We start from the raw sequence: 22,490 nt of genomic DNA on the forward strand, positions 1-22,490 counted from the left end.
GTCCACCCACGCCAATGACGTCACTCCTCATAGCACCCAAGTTTGGGTCCATCAGGGAGGGAGAGCAGAGGGTTCACTGGGCGGCACAGGTCTCTCGCCCAGAAATAGATTTTTCCTACGTCAAAATCCCTTTTCTGGGCTTGATCTGTGCCGCCCAGTGAAATAGTACCAGAGAAATGGTCCCAAACTTGGAACCAAAATCTAAGTAGGAAAGAAAAATTAAAGTCAAACATACCAAAAACATGATTTAATACAAGGTAAAGGTAAAGTACAAGGCATTCAAGATAAAAGAAAATTCTCCTTACGTAACTATATTAAGGCAAGGTAAGAATAAAAACATAGAATGCAAAACTGAATGTATAATCCTTGATTATAAAGGAGGAAAACACAAGTCATCAAAATGAGGTCCCAGCTAAGGGGACACGAGGACAAAGATCAAAACAATGAGATTACGGTAAGGATAAAGAATTATTAACAATCTCGAATAAATATAAAGCGAGGCATGGACAAAAATTTAAATATTAAGGACTGTACATAAGGATGCAACTGAAGGGTGCAATCCATAAAAATAAACCAAACTACCGTAGGGACAATAAGCGAGGCAGGTAGGGGGAGGAAAAAGGATAAAGCAAGACCCTGTAATTAAGACTCATGATGTTCAGGAGGAACCACATTCCCTGCTGCCACTGTTGCAAATTTTAGGGCTTCCAAAGGTTTTAAATAGTGGCGTTTGAAAACTGTTCTGGACTTCCAGCCTGTATATTTTGTGAGGTCATCAAATTTCATATGATGGAAATAATTAATAGAAGTAGCTACAGCTCGAATATCATGGACATGTGGGAATGATTCTGGGTTAGCCTGTTTAATGAAGTACAGAATCTGTTGTCTGATTCCTTTAAGGGTGATGGTTCCTCCGTTCTCTCTAATGAACAAGGGCCCCGAGGACCTAGTGGAAGTTTTATTTAAGTAGGCTTTCAAAGTCATAACTGGACATAAGGATAGATCCTGTGGAAGGGGAACAATCTTCCAGGGGGACCATCTATTCTGGGGGTCCTCAATCTTTGCTAAGAATGTTTTGTCAGGGGAGAGAAGAACCTCTCCTGACGAGAGAAATTCAATATGACCTGGATCTCTAGACAAGGCTGAAAGTTCCGAAATTCTGGCGCCAGAGGCTAGGCTCATTAGGAATAGGGTTTTCCGAAATAATGGAATATAATCACATGATTCATTAACAGTGTCAGAAGCCAATCTAAGAACGTCATTTAGAAACCAGGAAACTGCGGTAGGACGAGTTGATGGTTTCAATCTGGCACAAGCTTTTGGGATGGAAGAGAGGTATGAATCCGTAAGGTCAATATTGAATCCAATTTGAAAAATCTTTTTCAAGGCCGATTTAATAGTAGTAATAGTGCTAGCTGCTAGGCCAGATTCGAATAGAGTTCTAAAAAAGGTTACTATCAGGTTCATAGTCATCATCTCAACCTTTGAGTCGCTTAAAAACTTGGCGAGTTTCTTAACAGCCGAGTCATATTGTCGAAGGGTGGATTCTCTTTTATCTGATTCCAAAAACAAAGTATTTTGAGGATCAATATCTGCACCCCGTTGGGCCGCAAATTTCATAAAGTCCATAAAGTTAGGGGACTTCGAGTGTTTGAGGAAGCGAACACAGTGCAAGTTTGTACTGTCTGTGTTAGTATTGGATTGGGGATCCACTTGCCCTTTGAAAGTTCTGAGCTTGTCCAACACTTTCATCAACAGGTTGATTGGTGGAAATAGATAAATCCTCTCCCAAGTGTTCCAATCCAGTGACATTGCGTCTGTGGCGTAGGCTAGGGGGTCCAGGTTGGGGGCTACGTAGCACTCTAGTTTGTGGTTGGACTCTGTCGCAAACAGGTCCACCTGGAGGCCCGGTACCTGGGATAAGATCCTCTTGAATGACTTGAGGTCCAGGGACCATTCCGACTCTAGCCGGGTTGTCCTGGACAGAGCGTCCGCCACCACATTCCGTACTCCCACCAGATGGACTGCTGACAGATGCCACTTGTTCGATGCCGCCATGGAGAAAATGGCTATCATCATTTGGTTTATGTGTCCCGATTTGGAGCCTCCCCTGTTTATGCAGTGAACTATGACTTCACTGTCTAGAACCAATTTGATGTGTTGGTTTCGGGCTGGAGCCAAGCGATTCAGAGTTAGGAACACTTCCATGGCTTCTAAGACGTTTATGTGAAGTTGGCGGAACATTGGCGACCAAAGGCCTTGGGTTTTCTTGAACTGGGAGTATCCCCCCCCCCCCCAGCCTGTTAAGGAGGCGTCTGTGTGAATGACCAGCCTTGGAGGTGGATATTGCAAAGGAACGGATTTCGCCAGATTTTTTACCAATGTCCATGGTCGGAGCCTTTTCTTTAGGATTGGAGGGAGACGAGCTCTTTTGTCTCGATACTTCTTGTTCGCCCTGGAACGCCAAATCCGGTTTATATCCTTCAACCTGGCCTTCAGTAATATGTCTGTTACTGAGGTAAACTGGAGGGCACCCAGAATCCTCTCTTGGTTTCTCCTGGACATCAATTTGTCCTTAAGGAAGCGTTTCGTGTTCTTTGCTATTTCTTGTCTTTTGGCCGATGGGAGGCATAAGGTGTGGGAATTTAGGTCCCGTTGTAATCCTAGCCATTGGAATTTCGACTTCGGGACTAGGCAAGATTTCCCGAAATTGATCTTGAACCCCAAGTGTTGAAGGAATGATATGACCTTGTTCGTTGCCGTCAGGCAGTTCTCAACGCTGTTCGACCAAACGAGCCAGTCGTCTAGGTAAGCTACTACCTGAATTCCTTGGGTTTTCAATTCTTGGATTACCGTCTCTGCCAGTTTGGTGAATATTCTGGGTGCTATATTGAGTCCGAACGGCATTACTTTGAAGGTGTATGCTTGCTTGCCTAGTTTGAAGCCGAGGTAAGGACGAAAGTGCCTTGCTATCGGAACGTGATAGTAGGCATCTGTAAGATTGATAGAGGTGGTGACGGCCCCACGGGGAAGTAAGGTCCGCACCTGAGACGGTTAGCAAGTGAAACCTGTTGCATTGAATGTAAGAGTTCAGATGGGACAGGTCTAGGATTACTCTTCGTTTGTCTGAGTCTTTCTTTGGCACACTGAACAAGCGACCTTGAAATTTCAAGTGACGTGCCTTTCTGATTGCATTCTTTTGAAGCAGATCGTTTACATACAAGGCTAAACTCTTCTGTTGAATGTTGGTAAAAACTGGTTGGTGGAGGTGGCCCTTCTATCCAACTCCACCCCAGACCTTTGGAAATTATACTGAGCGCCCAACTGCTGAAAGTCCAATTCCTTCGGAAGATGTAGAGTCTTCCCCCTACCTGAGATTTTTCAATAATTTGTGGAGGATTTACCTCCTCGGCCTCCGCGGAGACCGCGGCCTTTGGGGGGCGATTCTTGCACTACCTCTGATACGAAAGGTACCTCTCACGCCAGAGCCTCTGGTACGCTGGTAACCTTGAGAGGCACCCTGAGTCTCAAAGGTGGGGTTGAAGATCGGGGAAGCATAGGTAGTGGAGGCTAACTGGGCTTGAGGGACCAACACATACTGTTGGAGTTGGCCCTTTGAAGTGGAAGGGAGATTCCCTTGAGCCAGCGGGACCGTTTGAACCACCTGCTGGGGCTGCCGGTTTTGAAAGGAGTGGAATGGCCTGAGTCTCTTCCTGCCGCGAGATTGGTTAGTGGCAGGTTCGAACTTCCGCTTAGAGACTAAACCCCATCGAACCTTAAGGCTCTGGTTGACCCTAGCCGCTTCACTGAGGACGCTATTAACCAGATCTTCGGGAAATAAGCCCGTACCCCAAACTGGGGCTTTAATGAGCTTGTTAGGCTCATGCCTGATGGTGGCTTCAGCTAAGACGTGCTTGCGGCAGCTGCGTCCAGCTGTCAGGAAGTCGTAAGCATCTGACAACAAAGTGTGGAGTAACGACTTCGTCAATACTTTGAAGAGGGGTTCTTCTTCATACAGGAAAGAAGTCAATTCAGCCATCGTCGCCGAGTTGATAGAACAACTCAGGCGCATACGAGCCTCAAACTCGAGGCGAATCAAGGAATCCGGGAGCCTTGGGAGCCTCTCACTAAACTGAGTGGAGGCACAATCAGGGCTTAGCTTACCTACGGTAAATGTCGCCGGGGCGTTAGACCAGCAATCATGATCCCCCGGGAAAACAAGGGAAGTCAAGTCTGTCTCCCGCAACTGCGGTAATGGCTTGTCTTCATTTACGGCCTGGTGAGCAAGGTCCATAATTTTAGTGACACACGGAGTAGGGGTTCGCTCATCTGCCACAATCATTGTATATGAGCTCTTAAAGGGAGTGAGCATCGTATTGACACACTCCAGCTCATTCAGGGTCCGAACCCAAGTGGATTGAGCTTGCTCTTTAGGGTAGATCACAGTCTCCCTAGGAACTTTGTCTAGTCGGACCAGAGCCTCCTTGGTGAGGCGGGCGAAACCAGGGAAAGGAAACTGCAGACCCGGCGGGTAGAACTCAAAGTCTTCCACCGGCCGGGTGCCAAAACCCTCGATGGTCAACATCCCATCTTTAAAGGGACCATGAATGGCCAACTTCCACGGATTGTTCTTGACAAATTCCGGGAGTTTCGAGGCATCCGGGATAGCGTACTGCTGTTGTTGGGGCAGACCGGAGCGCATGAGACTTTCGACGAGAGACTCTTGGTTTTGTACCTTCGTTACGAGGGTGTTAACCAGGGAACCAAGTCGTTCCAAGGTGTTAGAGAAAGCTGTAGCGTCGAAGGAAGGCGCCGGGGCGCTCACCGCCGGCTGCGTAGGCTGTGAGCCGGGTATCACTCTCGACTCCAGGGTGGGAGGAGCATGTGCGACTGAGTCCACGGGGACCTTAGAAGACGAAACCCTAGAAGACGAAGTCCTAGGGGGTTTGGAAGGTTTCGTCGGTTTGGAAGGTTTCGTCGGTTTGGAAGACCTGCGGGTCTTCGTTAGAGGTTTACGGGAAGGTTTAACCTTGGGCAACACAGAAGGATTGCTGACATCAGCCAGATGTCGTCCTGAAAACCCCTGAAAAGAAGAAGCAGAAGAAGTAGAGAAAGCCGGGCTAAGGACAGGAATCTTAGACCAAGACCCACTTGCCTCACTTACCTCCCTACCTGGGTCTGGCTCGTCCAAAGCCATGGGCTCGATGTCCAGATTCATAGCTGCGACGTCGCTAGTAATCGATTCTCCCGGAGTACCGGGGTCCTCGGAGAGAAGTTGTTCGTTGATCCCAGCGATGATAGGGTCCGCCACCTCCTTAGGAACCGCAGCTGAATGTTTAGCGTTGGGGTAGATAAGGGTGCACATTTCTTCGGAGAGAACGTAGGGGTGCCGAGCCTTGACATTGCGGGCGAACCCGCCAACCCAGACCTTAAGAGTCGCCAAGGCCGAAGACTTGGAAGACTGTGAACTCTGAAAGAGAATGTACCGTTACTAATAAAGGGGAGGTGGAGAACTCTGAGAAGGGGGTGAATAGACCGAACATATGCGTCGTCTAACGAAGAGAAAGGAGTAAATTCAATCAGAATACATCAGGATAACAAGGTAAATTCAGAGATTAAACCTGAGTTAAAACTAAAATGTTTAATAACGGTAGGAACACTTACTGAGTCCGAAGTGAGTGTGGAGACAAGATCGTAGCAGACCACACAGTTGTCGGGGTGCCAAACGATCAAATCACCGACGTGGACCGCACAGTGGGCGTGGGATCTGCACACATCATGGCCGCATGCTTGTTGCAGAACGGCAGCATAGGCTGTCATCAGACAGCGAACAACTTGTAATATTAAGGATACATAAGAATCAAAAGTAAACTAGTATCCTAAGGGGATCCCGGGTGTGCCGGATCTTAAAGGTAAAACGATAAGGAACGTTTGTCAATAGGATACTATAAAGAGGTTCTCCCGGTAGGACCGGGGGGAACAAGCATAATAAATTAACTTCTAACGATAAAGCGATTCCGTGTTAACGAGATCATTCTAGGTAAATAAAGGTAAGGGAGATATCATCCCTTAGGCATCAGAGTGTGTAAAAGTAAGGATGTAAGGTTCACATAACATGCTTCCCGTTGGCTCCGGGGAGACAACTGAGGGAGATAGTAGGACACCTCGACCTACCGGGGTAGGGAAGGGGGGGAGGAGGGGGTCGACGACTCCCCGCCAACTGCAAGAACCTTAATAACAATAGTCTAATAAACACTCAATAAAACTTGTGCATTATTACCCCGGCATAGGGGTACAGGCGGAGAGAGCTCAAAACAAAATAAGGAACAACCAAAACTCCCCGATCTCCTGATGGCCAATCGAGGAGGGCGGGGAATCCGGCTGCGGCGAGGTAAGGAAGTGAGCATCTCAAATATAGGTAACGGCTGTTCTCGGCTCTGGTAAGGCAAGGAGTCAGGCGGTATCCCGGGGAGGGATGGAGGGGGAGGGGGGGAGGGCGTAAGGACGAAAGGACTAGGCCGAGAACCCGAACTGCTGACTCCCAAGTCTCGTAGAGACGGCAGGTATCCCCAGAGGAGATGGGGAGTATGGGGTGGCAAACTCATGGGCAGGTAGTGGGAGGAGCCAGAGAGAAGCAGCAGGTGGAACACGAGGCGATCACGTGAAGCCGAGTGAAGACAGGAGTACCAACCTGACCGACCGGAATCGCGAGATACTAACAAAACGAATGATCACAACGGAATAAAATGAAATATAATCTAGGTTAAGGCATGCAATATAAGCTGATAAAGCTATAATAACACTGAAAGAGGGGGACGCAAGAAAAGAGCAGGGAAAACAATATAAACGCAAGGGCGAGCCCCCCAGCACGGGTAAGTACCAAGCTGGACAGGGGGGCCAACATGACACCAATCGGGTACGATGCCGAACGGTAAACTAAAATACGTTAAAATCTGCCGATCGAGAGTCCCCCTCGAGAAACAGGATTAAACTCTTAAAATTAACAGCGATTCGGTACAATCGCGAGAAAAGAGTAAACTAATCCTAAAATACCAGCATAAGGCGTCTTCACGGTACTAGCCGAGAAGGAGGCCGCAATAACCTAAAAAAGCATGGGAGTAACCATAGCGAAAACAATAATAGTAATAATAATCGCCGAAGCATCGGTAATAGCGCAAAAGTTCAAAACGAATAACAATTAGTATGGGAGACCAATTGTAAATCGTTAAGAGTGAGCAAAGAGGTAGCAAGAACCAAAATGGCCACCGCGTCGCAGGGCCGAAAACAATAGCGAAACAAATAACCATGAATAACACTAAAATTAAAGGTAATGCTACCTCCAGAAGCTCAGAAATCATAAATCTGGTACTTAACTTTGATGAGGAAGCTTGAGAGTCCGACATCATGAACAGAAAAGGCGCTAAAAACCCGATAAGCACAAGCGAAAAATACAGCAACAAAGCGAGTGAGATGCTAAATGAGGAGTGACGTCATTGGCGTGGGCGGACGTGTTGGTAGCGACGGTCAGTAGTGGACTTTGAACGGCCCCTCTAGGTTTCGGGGATATTTGACGAGGAGATATCTAATTGGCACGAGACCTCTGCTAGTGATTTTCACGCCCTAGTTATATACCGACACTTATCAGGTGAGCGAGCTCGGTTCATACCTGGCATTCCTATGCAATTTTTTCTCTGGTAATATTTAGCAGTTATATACCTTAGAAATGATGCTAAAGGAACGTTTCACTGGGCGGCACAGATCGAGCCCAGAAATGTAATTTTTTTTTTTGAATTGCTATAATCCTCTACATACACTCACAAAATAACATAAATGATTGCTGGACTGTGATCAGCAATAAAATGTGGCTTCATTATGGAGTTCTTACCTTTGAGACAGACTGTAGCAGCTAACGGCTGTGTCTGGAGGTGGAGGGAGGGAGGAAGGGAAGGAGTGAGCATTGGATGGTACCATATTTACTCTTTCTTACACATAGCATAACACTTAAACTTGAAATTAACTTAACTGAATTGAGCTTGATTTTTTAAAATCTTATTCCTATATACAGTGATACCTCTGGATACGAAAGTTTCTGCTTACGAAAAATTCAGGATGCGAAAAGTGATTCGAAGATTTTTATGCCCCAGGATACGGATAAAATTTCAGGATACGAAAACCTTACGAGATCCCAACTCTTCGCCGAGAGTAATTTTAAAAAGCGCGCGCCGCCAGACTTTGAACTTGGGTAGACTCACTTACAGCCTCCCGCTCACCCATTGGTTATCTCCCTACTCAGACGCTAGCTGACGCCATAAGATCCTGCTTTCCTATTGGTCGGCAACTATCCCAGCTTGCCTACGCACGGGCGTTCATCTCTCTCTCTCTCTTTTCGTTCCGACCGCGGTATCGTTAACAGACATTGTGTTGTGTGCTTTCGCTTGTTTGACTTTGTGTTAATATACAGTACATTCGTACGCCACGTGTTATCGTTAATAAACTTTCGTTATTGTGCACTGTACTGTATTAGTGTTTACTATACATAGACTGTATATAACGTTACGTAGTGTATTATATTACGTATTACTGAAGCCATGGGTCCCAAGAATGTTGCCGAAGGAAAGAAGAAGAAGACGATGCTCTCGATGGAGACGAAACTTGAAATCGTTAAAAAGTACGAGTCTGGCATGCGTTTAAGTGCGATCGCCAAGGAGTATGGCCGGAATCCGTCTACGATAGGCACCATCCTGAAGCAGAAGGCGGCCATCAAAGCAGCAACACCTTCTAAGGGCGTCACTATTTTCTCCAACAAGAGAACGCACGTGCATGACGAGATGGAGAGGCTGCTTCTTGTGTGGATCAAGGACAAAGAGATCTCAGGAGACACCATCACTGAGACTACAATTTGCCAGAAGGCCTCCGCCATTTTCGGTGATCTCGTGCGTGCTCAGGCCGAAGAAGGAGCAGGAGAAGGAACATCCCAGCAGGAACCCCCAGAGTTTAAGGCTTCTCGTGGGTGGTTTGAGAAGTTCAAGAAAAGGACTGGCATCCATTCAGTGGTACGGCATGGGGAGGCAGCCAGCTCGGACACGAAGGCCGAAGCCTTTGTTAAAACGTTCGAGGAGTTGACTCTGCAGGAAGGCTACACTTCGCAGCAAGTTTTCAATTGCGACGAAACTGGGCTTTTCTGGAAGAAAATGCCTCGTCGGACATTCATCACGGCGGAGGAGAAGAGGCTACCCGGACATAAGCCTATGAAGGACAGGCTTACCCTTGCTTTTTGTGCAAACGCCAGTGGGGACTGCAAGATAAAGCCCCTGCTGGTGTACCATTCAGAAAATCCCCGAGCCTTCAAAGCCCACAAAGTTATTAAGGAGAACCTTCCTGTGATGTGGAAGGCGAATGCAAAAGCCTGGGTAACGAGGCAACTGTTCATTGATTGGGTGAATGTCTGCTTCGGTCCGACTGTCCGAAAATATTTGGAAGAAAAGCGCCTCCCTATGAAATGTCTGCTGGTGTTGGACAATGCTCCAGCTCACCCTCCTGGCCTCGAGGAATATCTTCTGGCCGAGTATTCCTTCATAAAGGTCCTGTATCTACCGCCTAACACCACCCCTCTCCTCCAGCCCATGGACCAGCAAGTTATTTCTAATTTTAAAAAATTGTACACGAAGCATCTCTTCAAGAGATGTTTCCAAGTCACAGAGAGTACAAACCTCACTCTGCGTGAATTTTGGAAAGATCACTTCAACATCGTGATATGCCTCAAACTCATCGATCTCGCTTGGCAGGAAGTTTCGAGGCGTACCCTAAACTCATCTTGGAGGAAGCTGTGGCCCGATGCTGTCTCTGCACGAGACTTCGAGGGGTTCGGGAAGCCTGGAGGAGAAGCCGAGATCGTTGACGATCCTGAACCAATTCAGCAGTCTGAGGTGGCTGACATCGTACATCTTGGTACGTCCATGGGGCTGGAAGTTAGCGCGGAAGATATCGATGAACTTATCGAGGAGCACCACGAGGAGTTGACGACGGACGACTTGAAGGAGTTGGAGACGATGCAAGTGAGTGATGTTCAAGAGCAGTTCTCTAGCGGTGATGAGGAGGATGTTGCACCTTTGAAAACGGCAGACATTAAGGAAATTCTTGCATGTTTCCATAAAATGGCAGACTTCGTCGAAAAGGAACATCCAGAAAAAGTTTATACCAACCGTGCGCTTCAACACTGCAATGACGTTTGCCTAACGCATTTTAGAAATGTGTTGAAAAGTAGGCAGAAACAAGCTTCAATGGATAGTTTCTTATTAAAGAGGCCAGCGGTATTGGTAGGCCAAGACGAAGGTGAAAGTAAAGAAAAGAAACAGAAAAAAGAAAGAGATGAAGAAGTAGAAGGTGAAAGTAAAGAAAAGAAACAGAAAAAAGAAAGTGATGAAGAAGTAGAAGAGATTTAGAAAATAAGAAAAACGTAAAGTTATAAAAAGGCAAAAAAAAAAAAAAAAAAAAATTCAATTTTAAGTTTTATGTTACCGTTAAGTGTTAAAGTAATTTTTTCTTTCATTTTATAGTTTTCCATACGTAATGTTAAGTGTTAATTATTTCTGCCATTTTTTTTTATTTTGTAAAGTTTAAGTGTTAATGTGTTAAGTGTGTAAATTACTGTACGTAGTCTGTCACTTGTTACGTTTTCTGCCTTATGCCATCCTCCTCTGCCGCGACTTCGCTATCGGACATCGTCTCACTCAAAAGGTAAGTTTCAACTTTTTTGTTACACTAATTAACTGTAACCTTTTTTTCAGAGTGTACAGGTACAGTATCAATAAGTAATTTAGGTGTACGTACAGGTACAGTAACAATACACCTTCACTGATCTAAATGCTTTACGTACATACAGTACCGTAACTTTTATACAGTATCGTACCGTAGTAAAGAAAACGGACCGTTTTCTTTGGGCTTGGGGGGGATAACTTGGCTATAACTACGTACTGTACATTATTGAATAATCTCATAGTGGTTTCTGGAATGGATTAGGCTGTTTTTAACGGTTGTGTTAATTATTGAATGATAGAAATGGCTGCAATGCATGTTTATTACTACAGTTTAGCGTGTTTATGAAAGAAAAGGTGACTTTTTATAAGGCTTGGAACGGATTAGGCTATTTACATGTAAAACGCGACTCAGGATACGAAAACATCAGGATACGAAACCGCATCCTGAACGGATTAATTTCGTATCCTGAGGCATCACTGTACTTTGTATACTTTTTTATTTGTACTTTTTTATTGTTTGAGGATTGCACATATCGTCGAGGTACTCGGGTCCTAATGGCATGCTAACTCACTCACTTAGACACCTCATTCATGTTTCTCGATAATTTCATGATTCACCTCTTATCATCCTCATGTGTTTTTTCTTCTCACTGCCAACGTTACCACTCGCTTTCTTAAGTCCCAATACTTATTATGAAGAATGTTCACAAATATTCAGTTAAAATTATGTAAATAACCTAAAGACAACACGGGAGATGTGTACTAAAGTTGATAATCACATGAAATGAACAAGAGATGCGGGCTTAGAGCACTCCCAAGCGCTCTGCCACCTAGCGTCAACATCTGTAACCGTGCTAGTATCTCAAGGTTGTACTCGTATCTCAATGCAAAAATTTGCTTGTATCTCAAAATGCTCATGTGTTGGGGCGCTCATATGTCAAGGTATTACTGTATTTGGCCCTCCCAAACGATATTGTGTCTCGTACCCTTAGGCGGGGATCTCAGATCCGTTGGCCGCTACCAGGCAGATGTCAGATGGCTTAGAATGACCATGTCATGTTCTGGAGAGTGACTATAGTAGAAGGGACTGGCAAGCACCAGTACATACCAAAAACCGCATACCCGTACCTGCATCATATATAAAGAAAAGATTAGTAACAGGGGAGGCCACCACCACAAGCGATGGCCTAATCACACGTTTTTTGGCCACTGACAACCATCCACACATTTCTTTGCAGCTACCCCGAATCTAGAGTGTAGTAGCAGAACTGCAGCTGATGGACATCAGTAAGTGGCTAAAGAAGTCATTGAGTGGGGCGTGAGCAAGAGGTGGTATATGTGGGTGGTGGCCAGCATTGTCACCGCTCTGGCGTGTAAAGGGATGGATGTCGGTGTCTTAACACATCAACGTCGGCTTCAGTCAGTGTTGAGTCAGTATCTTCTTCGTCAGGATTGGAGGCATTGATGGAAGTTTTGAAGGTGGTAAAGTGGCTGCCCATAAGGGCGTTGACTTTGGTCATCAGCTCCTTCACGGGCAAAGTATTGACATGGTGGATTGTGGTGCAGACAGGTTCGGATAGTCGTCGTACCCAAAGGGCTCGAAGTAGGTTCACTTCCCTAGGAGAGCCGTCTACGGTAGGTTGCAAGTAAGCGATACAGGTAATATCCCTGAGGGCAATCGGAGCCTTTTAGTCCTTCAACAGCCATTGAAAGAGCTGAAAAAGCTTGGCTCCACGGGCGGTTGGCAATGGCGACTACTGCTCCAGGAGGTATTTTTTTTTTGGCGTGTCATACGCTATGAGGCCATCTCCTTGGTCGCAAAGCCAGTCGAAGATTTCTTGGAAAGTGTCCTTCGGGGGGATTGCCGCAAGGATATAGTCTGCTCTGTTGCTTGAGCGAGTCACGCCTTTGATGCGAAACTGAACTTCGGCCTGGTGGAACCAAGCAAATGCTTCTCGGAAGGGCAGTAGTTTCAATGATGTAGCGTGGGTTGCAGAGTCAGGATCGGTAAGCAGCATTGTAACAAAGATCGGGTGTAGCGGTGCACGAAAAAAGGCTGTAAGGAACTGATCACTTTAAGGGTCACCCATGTACGAGGTGGCTGTTAACGGAGAAGTGAGGTGAATGCAAGTAATCTTTATTCAACAGATAACGAGTTCATATACAAGCAGTTTTGAGCAAGAATGTCACAAAAATCCAAATGCATGAATACATGCGAAGGCAAGCTTAAACAGGTTCTGTTATCAGTGCAGGGAAGAGCGAGATAAAAGAAAAAGCCAGAAATGTTACAGTGTACAAGTATGAATGAAAAACGTGCAGTACAAAACAAACAAGCACAATTGTTCGAATGCTGGCGCTAACTAAACATAGCTTATATTAATATTTAAGCCACAAAAAGAAGAAAAACCCTGAATATGGGTACTTATATTTATGTTCTTGAAGTTACTGTAATTACAAAAGGATGCATTGTTTATCATACCGATGACACTTGAAGAATGGCGGTTGAGGGCTAGTTACTGAGGTGCTGTCACAAGTTCAGATGAAAGTGACTTAAGGGGATCTCCCCTATACACACTGAGTCTGTGCCTTGCAAGTTGTTACCCTGGCCCTAGAGCAGTGGAGACAATATCTATTTGGTGTTCATGTCGGACTAGATTCCCTTTTCTAGCCTTTCACAGGAAAGTGATTAGATTACACGGCATTATAATTCCCCAAAAAATATTTGCTATGTGTCACTGATAAGTAATTTTTAATCAGAAATTTTTTTTAGACCAATCTCGGTGATTTCTCTTTAAGTGGTGGGGTGAGATGCTAATCAGTTAGCACTGTAAACTTTTTTTTATTTTATTTTTAGCGTGAGGCAACAGTAAACCACAAAAAATGCCTAGGTATACCTTTGAAAGGCTGGAAGACAAGGCTTGCAGGGAGATTTATGTCTTATGTGGACAAAATTTCGTGATAATCATGCCTGTTGGGCAAAGGAAACAAATGCGCCTTGATAATAGGGGTAGTGTTTTGCAAGAAATGAGATTAAATTAATTGTTTTGTTTCATGTAAAGAAGAGTGAACAAATGCTCATCACCCAAATTGATAGAAGTGTTTTCACAAATTTTTAAAGGAAGGATCGACTCTTCCCTAATCATTTGGCCTCTCCCCCTCTAAGAGGAACACACCTCATTCTTCAAGAGTACCAGTACATAGTCAGACTAATTAGAGCTCTCCTGCTCCAATTTCTGTCCCAAACCTTGCTTTTCCTCTGAATCCTGCCATGATGATAGAAGAATCATTTCTTCCACTCTGAGGAGGAAAGAGTGTTAGATGTGTGAATCTCATCTAAAATATTGCCCTCTAGGGCATCCAGTATGCTATCTCATCCTGAGTTCACTTGCTCTTCCCTTCCTACTTGCATGCTAGTCTACCTTTCTTCCATTGAAGGATTGCCTCTTCTTTGTGAGCCAGTAAAGCCACAGACTACAGAGGTAGATTAGATCCAGAAGTTGATTTAAGAGTTGCTTACTCTCTCTCTCTCTCTCTCTCTCTCTCTCTCTCTCTCTCTCTCTCTCTCTCTCTCTCTCTCTCTCTCTCTCTCTCTCTCTCTCTCAAGAAAAAGGGGGAAGTAAGTTATTGAATAAAATGCATCTTAGTTTATCTTAATTTCGAATAATTTAGTTTTCTTAAAGTTTGTGATTTTAGATCGAAAAATATTGAAGTTAGAATGTGTATAGAAATTCTGATAGTCTGGCAATTCTCTTATTATCCAAGGTGACATTGTGAACTTTCCTGGTGTTAGGATGCTGTATGGTTCCCAAAGACTTTCTTGTTAAAGGATAGAACATGAAATCGAAAGTTACATGGAATGCCAACGAAATAATGTTTTTCATTTCTGAATTCATATGCTAACAGGTGACACTTCCTGATTAAGAATCAATACTAATACTGGAAGCAATGCCACATGGGCACTTGACTTCCACCCAGCTTCTATCCTTTCATTCGTCGTAATCCAATTAGGACAGCTTTTCTGTGCTCTTATATCTGGCTGATCATTTCTCAAATGTATCATGCATGTGTGAAGCAGCTCCTGGTCACCAGTTTAGGAGCATTGAAGAAAAGAAAGTTTTAAATTTGGCAACAGGAAGGGAAGAGTCATACAATGCTCCTTTTATTGAAAGATAATTGTATTCCGCATTTTGTATGTGTAATGATACAGGCCCTGGACCCGATTGTTATGTATTATTGTAATGTACTATATTACCTCAAATGTTACATGTATTGCACAACATTGCATCATATTGCATTGATAAAACATGTTAGACATTCTACATAACTGAAATGATGTATTTTGATATTATGGTGCAAGCATTTATTAATTAACTCAGAGATAGGATGTGATTCTTTCTACTTTTGTACTGGAGTCTTTTGAGAACGATGCTCTATTGTTCGATCTACTGTTTTGGTTTGTGAGATTTGTTTATGAGACGCTCGACGCTCAGTTGTTGGGAGTTGGTTGTTAGTAGAGTCACAGAGCAATGTAATCACAAGTCGATTAAATGTATTTTAAGGATACCAACGTAGGATTTTTTAAGTCTTTTGAGAACGATGCTCTATTGTTCGATCTACTGTTTTGGTTTGTGAGATTTGTTTATGAGACGCTCGACGCTCATTTGTTGGGAGTTGGTTGTTAGTAGAGTCACAGAGCAATGTAATCACAAGTCGATTAAATGTATTTTAAGGATACCAACGTATCATTAAGCCCCACCAAGAAAAATTGGCGACATCGGAAGGGATTAATTCATGGATAATTACTAATAATTCTTCACTCATTTTCAGGTGAGTAATATGCTGAAATCACCAGACAACATAAAACCTACTTAACATTGGCGACGAGGATGGGGTTAATTCATGGATAATTACTAATAATTCTTCACTCATTTTCAGGTGAGTAATATGCTGAAATCACTAGACAACATACAACCTACTTAACATGGGCGGCGACAGGTGGACAAATACACGCATAGATCATAGAGAAGCAGAAGAAACATTGCAAGAGAAGCAGAAGAAAAGCCAATGAGGATTTCCCAAGCTGAATGTGCATTTGTCGAAACGTACAACTAGGCCATTCTCCTGCAGGCGTTTGAGGACGGCGCGGACGTGCCTCCAGTGTTCCTCCTTGGTCCTTGAGAATATCAGGATGTCATCGACGTAGCAGACGCAGAATGGTAGGTCGCCCAGGATGCTATCCATTAGGCGTTGGAAGGTCGCCCCCGCATTGTGTAGACCGAAAGTTGAGTATGCGAAGGTGTAGGATCCGAACTGTGTCACAATGGCAGTTTTCGGAATGTCCTTTGGAAATACAGGGACCTGGAAGTAAGACTTGAGAAGGTCCATCTTGGTGAAGTATTTCGCGCCATGCAACGCGTGGTCGGGGGTGGTGATGAGGTTGAGGCGCCTGTAGTCGCCGCAAGGTCTCCAGGTCCTGTCAGGCTTCTTTACCATGTGTAGGGGAGATGCCCAGGGGCTCGATGCTTTCTTACAGATACCCATGCGTTCCATGTCCTCAAAGGCGTGTTTGGCGTCCCTCAGCTTCTGGGGCGGGAGGCGGCGGAATTTGGCGTGTGTAGGAGGTCCCGTCGTCGTGATATAGTGGTATATCCTGTGCTTGGAGGAGGATCCCGGCGATTGTTGGAGCTCGGGCTCGAAAACGTCAGGAAATTCTTGCAGAAGGTCGGCGTAGGGCTTCGCCATTACAACGGATACGGACATTGTGGCAGGGCTGGCTCTCAGGGCGCGGGACCGGCAGGTTCCTGTGTCGATGAGGCGTTTCCCGGCAACGTCGATAAGTAGTCCGTGGTGAGTGAGGAAATCTGCACCGAGGAGGGGGTGACTGACGTCAGCGATGACGAAGGGACAGGAATACGAACGGCCCAGGATAGATATCCAGAGGATCCTAGTCCCATAACACCGTATGGGAGACCTGTTGGCGGCGATGAGCGAGGGGGCGTCTTTGCTGCGACCACGGTCTAGGTCGGCTTGTGACGGCGGGAACGTTGACTGCATAGCGCCGGTGTCGACCATGAGTCTATGGTTGGAGACGGTGTCGAGGATATAGAAACCATTTTTGCTTTGGTTTCCTGCAGCTGCGATGGTGGTAGGTGGTTTCTTCTGGCGTCATCATCTAGGGAAATTGCATGGTGCCCTACATTTCTTGGCGTCACTGCCGAACTGCTGGTGGTAGAAGCACCATGCTGGATTAGGCCTAGGGTTTGGACGTGTCGGTTGCAGTGGTTTCCTCCTTGCCAGAGCGTTGATCTCGTCGTCGTCGTCAGGAGGCGTTGCTTAAGAGTCTTTGGAAGAGCAGCTGAAGGAGGAGAACGAAGACGATACTGATGATGCCCCGAGGCGAGATGCTTTGGAGGCCTCGTGGAGCTTCTGAGCCTTCGACAGGAGTTTGTTCATCGAAAGTTTGTCGGCGTCCATCAATTAGGCCCTTACGTCCTGCGGCAGGCGTCAAAGGAAAATCTCCCGAGATAGGCTAATCTCGCACCGTCGGCCGTTGCTGTCGGTCTCGGAAAGCATTAGCAGGCCGGTCAACTTGTCCCACGCCTTGACAGGAGAGGTGTCACCCATGGGTTTGCCGGCGAGGTCCAGGACTTTCTGTGCCCTTGCTGAAACGGAGAGTGAGTAGATACCGATGAGTTTCGTTCTCAGGTCGTCGTAGGAAACTTGGCCAGCCCGGGCGTCGAGCCATGGGGAAATCTTGTCGAATACTTCCTCTGGGATGGAGGCGAGAACGATGTCGGCCTTGGCGCAGGAGTCGCTGAGCCTAGCGACTCGGAAGAGTACGTCCGCTCTCAGGAATCAGGAAGCGGTGTTGTGTTGAGAAAACAGCACCATTTTGACTTTGGGCGTGGAGGCGAGGCCGTTGGGCGTGATGGGCGGGTTGAATCCGCCATTGTGGTCAGGCGACGAGTCGGCGAAGAGGTAGGAGGTTGATATGTCGGTTAAGCTCATCCTACTGCCTTACAAATGCACCGAGGTGTGGGAGCACCAAAAGCCGAAGCTCATGCCTAAGGTAACGGAGTAAAAGAAGGTAGCACGGCCGTAATAAGTCCGTTAATGGCAAAGCCAAAACCGCTGATGCTACTTCAACTCCGGGGTCACTAGTTGTAAGGACAGTGAGACGAGCTATCACCAACAGCAACTGACAGTTTATTCAAACGTGCGAAAATATAATACAAGGTGCGGACAGAAAAGTAGCATGCGCGCAGGTGCCAATCTGGCTTGAACTAACCGCCACAATGTGTGTGTTTTTTCACACGTACAAATGCTTGAAATACAAGTCAATAGAAATAGGTAGCGAAATGATAAATACATAAAATTGTAGCTCTGAGGGAGCGGAATGAATATATACAGTGAGCCACAGTGTGGCGAAAAGAGAATTTAAATGAAATGGAGAATTCGATGAGAATGCTGGACGACGGAGGGAGCGATGTCCTTACAATATAAGTAGCGTTGACTATCGTCTAAACTATGACCTGTAATAATTTATTGCAAGTTTTGAAATTACGATCCTAACTAACGTTTGTTTTATACACAAAACGACATAAGCAAAAAGTAAGTAATAACTTTGAAATTATATCCCAAATGCATGAATTGTTATCGTTAAATCACAGCGCTGTGCTTAAACTGTTATCCGTCTAGACGCCCTCTTTACAGTTTGAATCCTTCTATCCAGACAGACTAAGACTAATCTCACTGACTTTTGCGGAGTCACGTTGACAAAAGGATTCGTGCTACAGTAACATAATTAATTTTTGTTATAAAATATAATTTTAGCATGAAATGTTTTTTTAATGATCTACCATTATTTAATGATAAAGTTATTCATAACAAGTGACCAACGTTGTCTCATACATACACATGTTTACAAAGTGAAATATAAGGTATAATACTAAGTGGCAACTTAAGAACAATACTTGTCCGAAGCAAAGATAAAAAAGTATCACCAGTTTTGCTGCATAGTGTACACCAACAACAAAAGCAGTGTCGCCTCGCCGTATATGATTAGCGAGATCTTGCCCTTCTTGCCTTGAAAGGTGGCCCACGTTTAAACGACCAAGACATCGTTAAGATGGTTCCTCCGTGAAGAGGAGGGAAATTACAGATATCAGTCAAAGAATGATATATATATATATATATATATATATATATATATATATATATATATATATATATATGTATATGAGATAGATAGAGAGAGAGAGAGAGAGAGAGAGAGAGAGAGAGAGAGAGAGAGAGAGAGAGAGAGAGAGAGAGAGAGAGAGAGAGAGAGAGAGAGAGAGGTGGCTTGTGTTTTATTCTTTTAATATATGTGATCTTATAATTTTTCGAAAGCAATCATCAAAAAGTGTCATCACATTATAATGATTAAATTCCGTATCATATTTTTATATAAAACATCCTTAAAGATTGCTGGAACTGACTATTCATATTGATATACGTCAGAAGGAAATATCCCTTGTTTGCATTGTCCTAGCATCTCTCTCTCTCTCTCTCTCTCTCTCTCTCTCTCTCTCTCTCTCTCTCTCTCTCTCTCTCTCTCTCACTCATATTACCTAGATCCAATAATTAAAGGATTTTTTTTTTTTTTTTTGTTATTTGTATGTGCTTTAGGATCAAACGAAACGGCTAACTACTCATCTAGCTTGTGTTGAAGTTGTACTTGTTTTTGGCCAAGATCCTCTGGTCCAAAGATTTGCAGTGACCGCTTAAGGACACGTCCAAACCAAACTTACACACAAAAAAGAATTTAATTTTTGTTATTTTCAGGCGTAGTCGTTGGTTATGTGTAGCTGTAATTTTTAAACTAAATCGTGGTTTGATGAGGGATGGTTTATTATTTTACTGAAACCCCCCCCCGGCATATTCCCATTTCTTGAATCGTGACAGGAGTAAGGAACTTGTGTCTTATTTGTTTTTACGAGCTGCCATAGAGGTCAGTGGTTCCTAACCTTTTTCAATGCATACACTCTTTTCAACATTCAATTCTTGCACCCCTGAATGCTGAATACACGAGAAAATCACGCAAAAATGCTAAGATATAAAATGGATTTGATGTGTATCAATAAAAAGTGTTTTTGTCTATTTCCACAAAGTTTCAAAGACAACTGCTGTATAACCTTTTGCAGGAAAAAAAATAAACCTGTGTACAAAGAGATATATTTTTTTTCTAATTATTCATATTCACACCCGCACATGTTAGGGACCGACTATACATACAAGGGTGCGGGCATCACCGATTAAGAACCATCGAGCTCAATCATAGCTTTCTTGATACCGTGGTCAAGAATTGTGACTATAAGGGATTGCTATTCGGTCATCTGCTATTTTGGTTCTGTTGCCCGTTCAATTTGCAAAAAAACAAGGCTTTTTAATCATTAGATTTGATTAATTATATTCCTGTCATTGTCACTGAAATTAGTGAAAATATTCTAGATTACCAAAACGTTGTTACTTAAAAGAATTTTGACATAAGTTAGGGAAATTTTAGTTTTGCAATGATTTTATAAACCTGTGTAAATCAGGAAGAAGTAAGCCTCTATTTCGTGCATGTTTGTTTGGTTGAGGAATTCCAGAGACCACGTAATTTGCCAAAATCTGTTAGTTATGGATGCTTTGGCCAATTAGTATGGACTCTACATATGTTACCCATAACAAATATGTTACACGCCAGGTTTTATAGCCGTTGTTTTTATTATTCATCATAGATACTAATTAGCAATGAAAATATTTCATTGTTCTTTGATGAGAAGACACTACAAGATATATTAATCTAGTATAGGATTTGTAATGTATGTCATAACTTACTTGAATTACAAGCATTACGTTTATTAACAATGTTAACAATTCAACTAGTTGCATTCTATGCTATATTGCATGTAAAAATAATAAAATAATAAATACCATTAATTGGATGTGTTTAATGTTATATTGCATGTAAAAATAATGAATAAATAACATAGGAAACAATTCAATTGTACGCATTACATGCATTATATTGCATGCAAAATTACAGAGTAAAGAATACTCATATCTGTTTTACAAGAATAAGTAACACAGGAAACATTTCAATTGTATGCAGAACATGCATTATATTGCATATAAAATTACAGATATGAGTATTCTTTCAAAGAATACTCATATCTGTTTTATAAGGCTTAGTGAATGACCTCGTCAATAGGGAATTTAACCACCGTGGGCATCTATTAACTACAGGCCGTTCGAAGATGTCACACAGGTTCCTATACCTTTCTCACTGATCGATCAGTAGCATCGCATGTCCATACTGGTCCTATCATTTTTTCTTAGTACATTATCCCAAAAACATTCTCTATAGGGTTAATATCACTGCATTTGGTAGGCTAGTCCATTACCAGAATTTCATGGTGGCTCCTTAACCACTCAGTCACAATGGAGGTTGTCTGTATGCGGCTATTGTCTTGGACAAAAATAATGAGTTGGCCGTCAAGGTTTGCTATGACTTTTACTGTTGGCAGCATCACATCTTCTAGAATAGGTATATATTTTGTGGTGTTCAAAGTGCCATTAATCCTTACTAATTTGCCTGGGCTAGTCCCAGTAACTTACCCCAGCCCTCTCACTTCTGGCTCTCTCCTGAATATTGTTTGCATGGTATCTTGTGCAAATGCGGGGTCAGACATGCCTAATTCTAGCCTCCACTGCCGTTAAGTAAGTTTCATCGCTAAAGATTTACAAAAATCTTTGCTGTCAGCTAGATGTTACTGAGCAAAGCCCAGATGGGTGTGTCAGTGCCATTCCTTTAATTGTTCTTTGATAGCTGGAACATGACAGTTGATTGAGTATTCCCTCAGTCAACGTCTGGTTGTCTGTGCAGTTCACGGGAGATGAAGTTCTCGTGTGATAGTGAACGATACTTTCTTGGGGTCAGCCATGGACGCTGCAAGTATTTGTTCGTATTGTTACTCGTGGTCGGCCTATCCTTCCTCTATTTGCCAATGTCCACTCATCCCACCATCGTGATATCTACCCTTGGAATGCGAGAACGGACACTCCAATGCTGAGAGCAATATCTCTGGTCGGAACACAACGCTCCCACTCACCACCGATCTGACCTCTTTCATTTATACTCTCAAGAGAGTTGTCTTTGTTTGCTGCTGCCATCTCTACAAACATTGTCATACATAACATTATATATGGATTATATAGCTCAACATCATATATTGCAACAGTTATTTCAAACATACTAAATAGATAAACAAAACCACTGCCACTAACACTTACCTATTATGAATAATCCTAACTACCAATGAATAATCTTACAATATAGCTGAAAATGACTGAGGTGAAGTTAACATTTATATAAGTAATGTTAGAACGCTATATGCCCATTTTCATGACGAATGGAATCACTGAGATTATTTGTTGTCAATATGGGTATTATTATCACCACTTTATAAATGTTGATAAGTAACCTCGTGTAGCCTTGCATTAAGAACACCATTTGCCACCTTTCAACCATCATCTTTAACCCAACCACCCATTGGTATATCCTTCTACACCTGCACATGTTCTAGGTTTAAAGGACTAAAAGTTATGGTTTCTAAAAGATAAAAAAATTGCAAAGATAACAATATTTCTTAGATTTTATTTTCCAGATGTTTACAATTATTTCATAAATATGTATATAACAAAATT

The 22,490-nt window shown here is 43.6% G+C and overlaps 1 protein-coding gene across 7 annotated transcripts in view; it reads left to right on the forward strand.

Annotated features, from left to right (window-relative positions):
- Positions 1–22,490, forward strand: part of LOC137641374 (sesquipedalian-1-like) — an 893,367-nt gene that overhangs the window by 818,706 nt on the left and 52,171 nt on the right. The gene's annotated exons all lie outside the window — the stretch shown is intronic.

The sequence above is a fragment of the Palaemon carinicauda genome, chromosome 5 (assembly GCF_036898095.1).
Source record: "Palaemon carinicauda isolate YSFRI2023 chromosome 5, ASM3689809v2, whole genome shotgun sequence".
Lineage (NCBI taxonomy): Eukaryota > Metazoa > Arthropoda > Malacostraca > Decapoda > Palaemonidae > Palaemon > Palaemon carinicauda.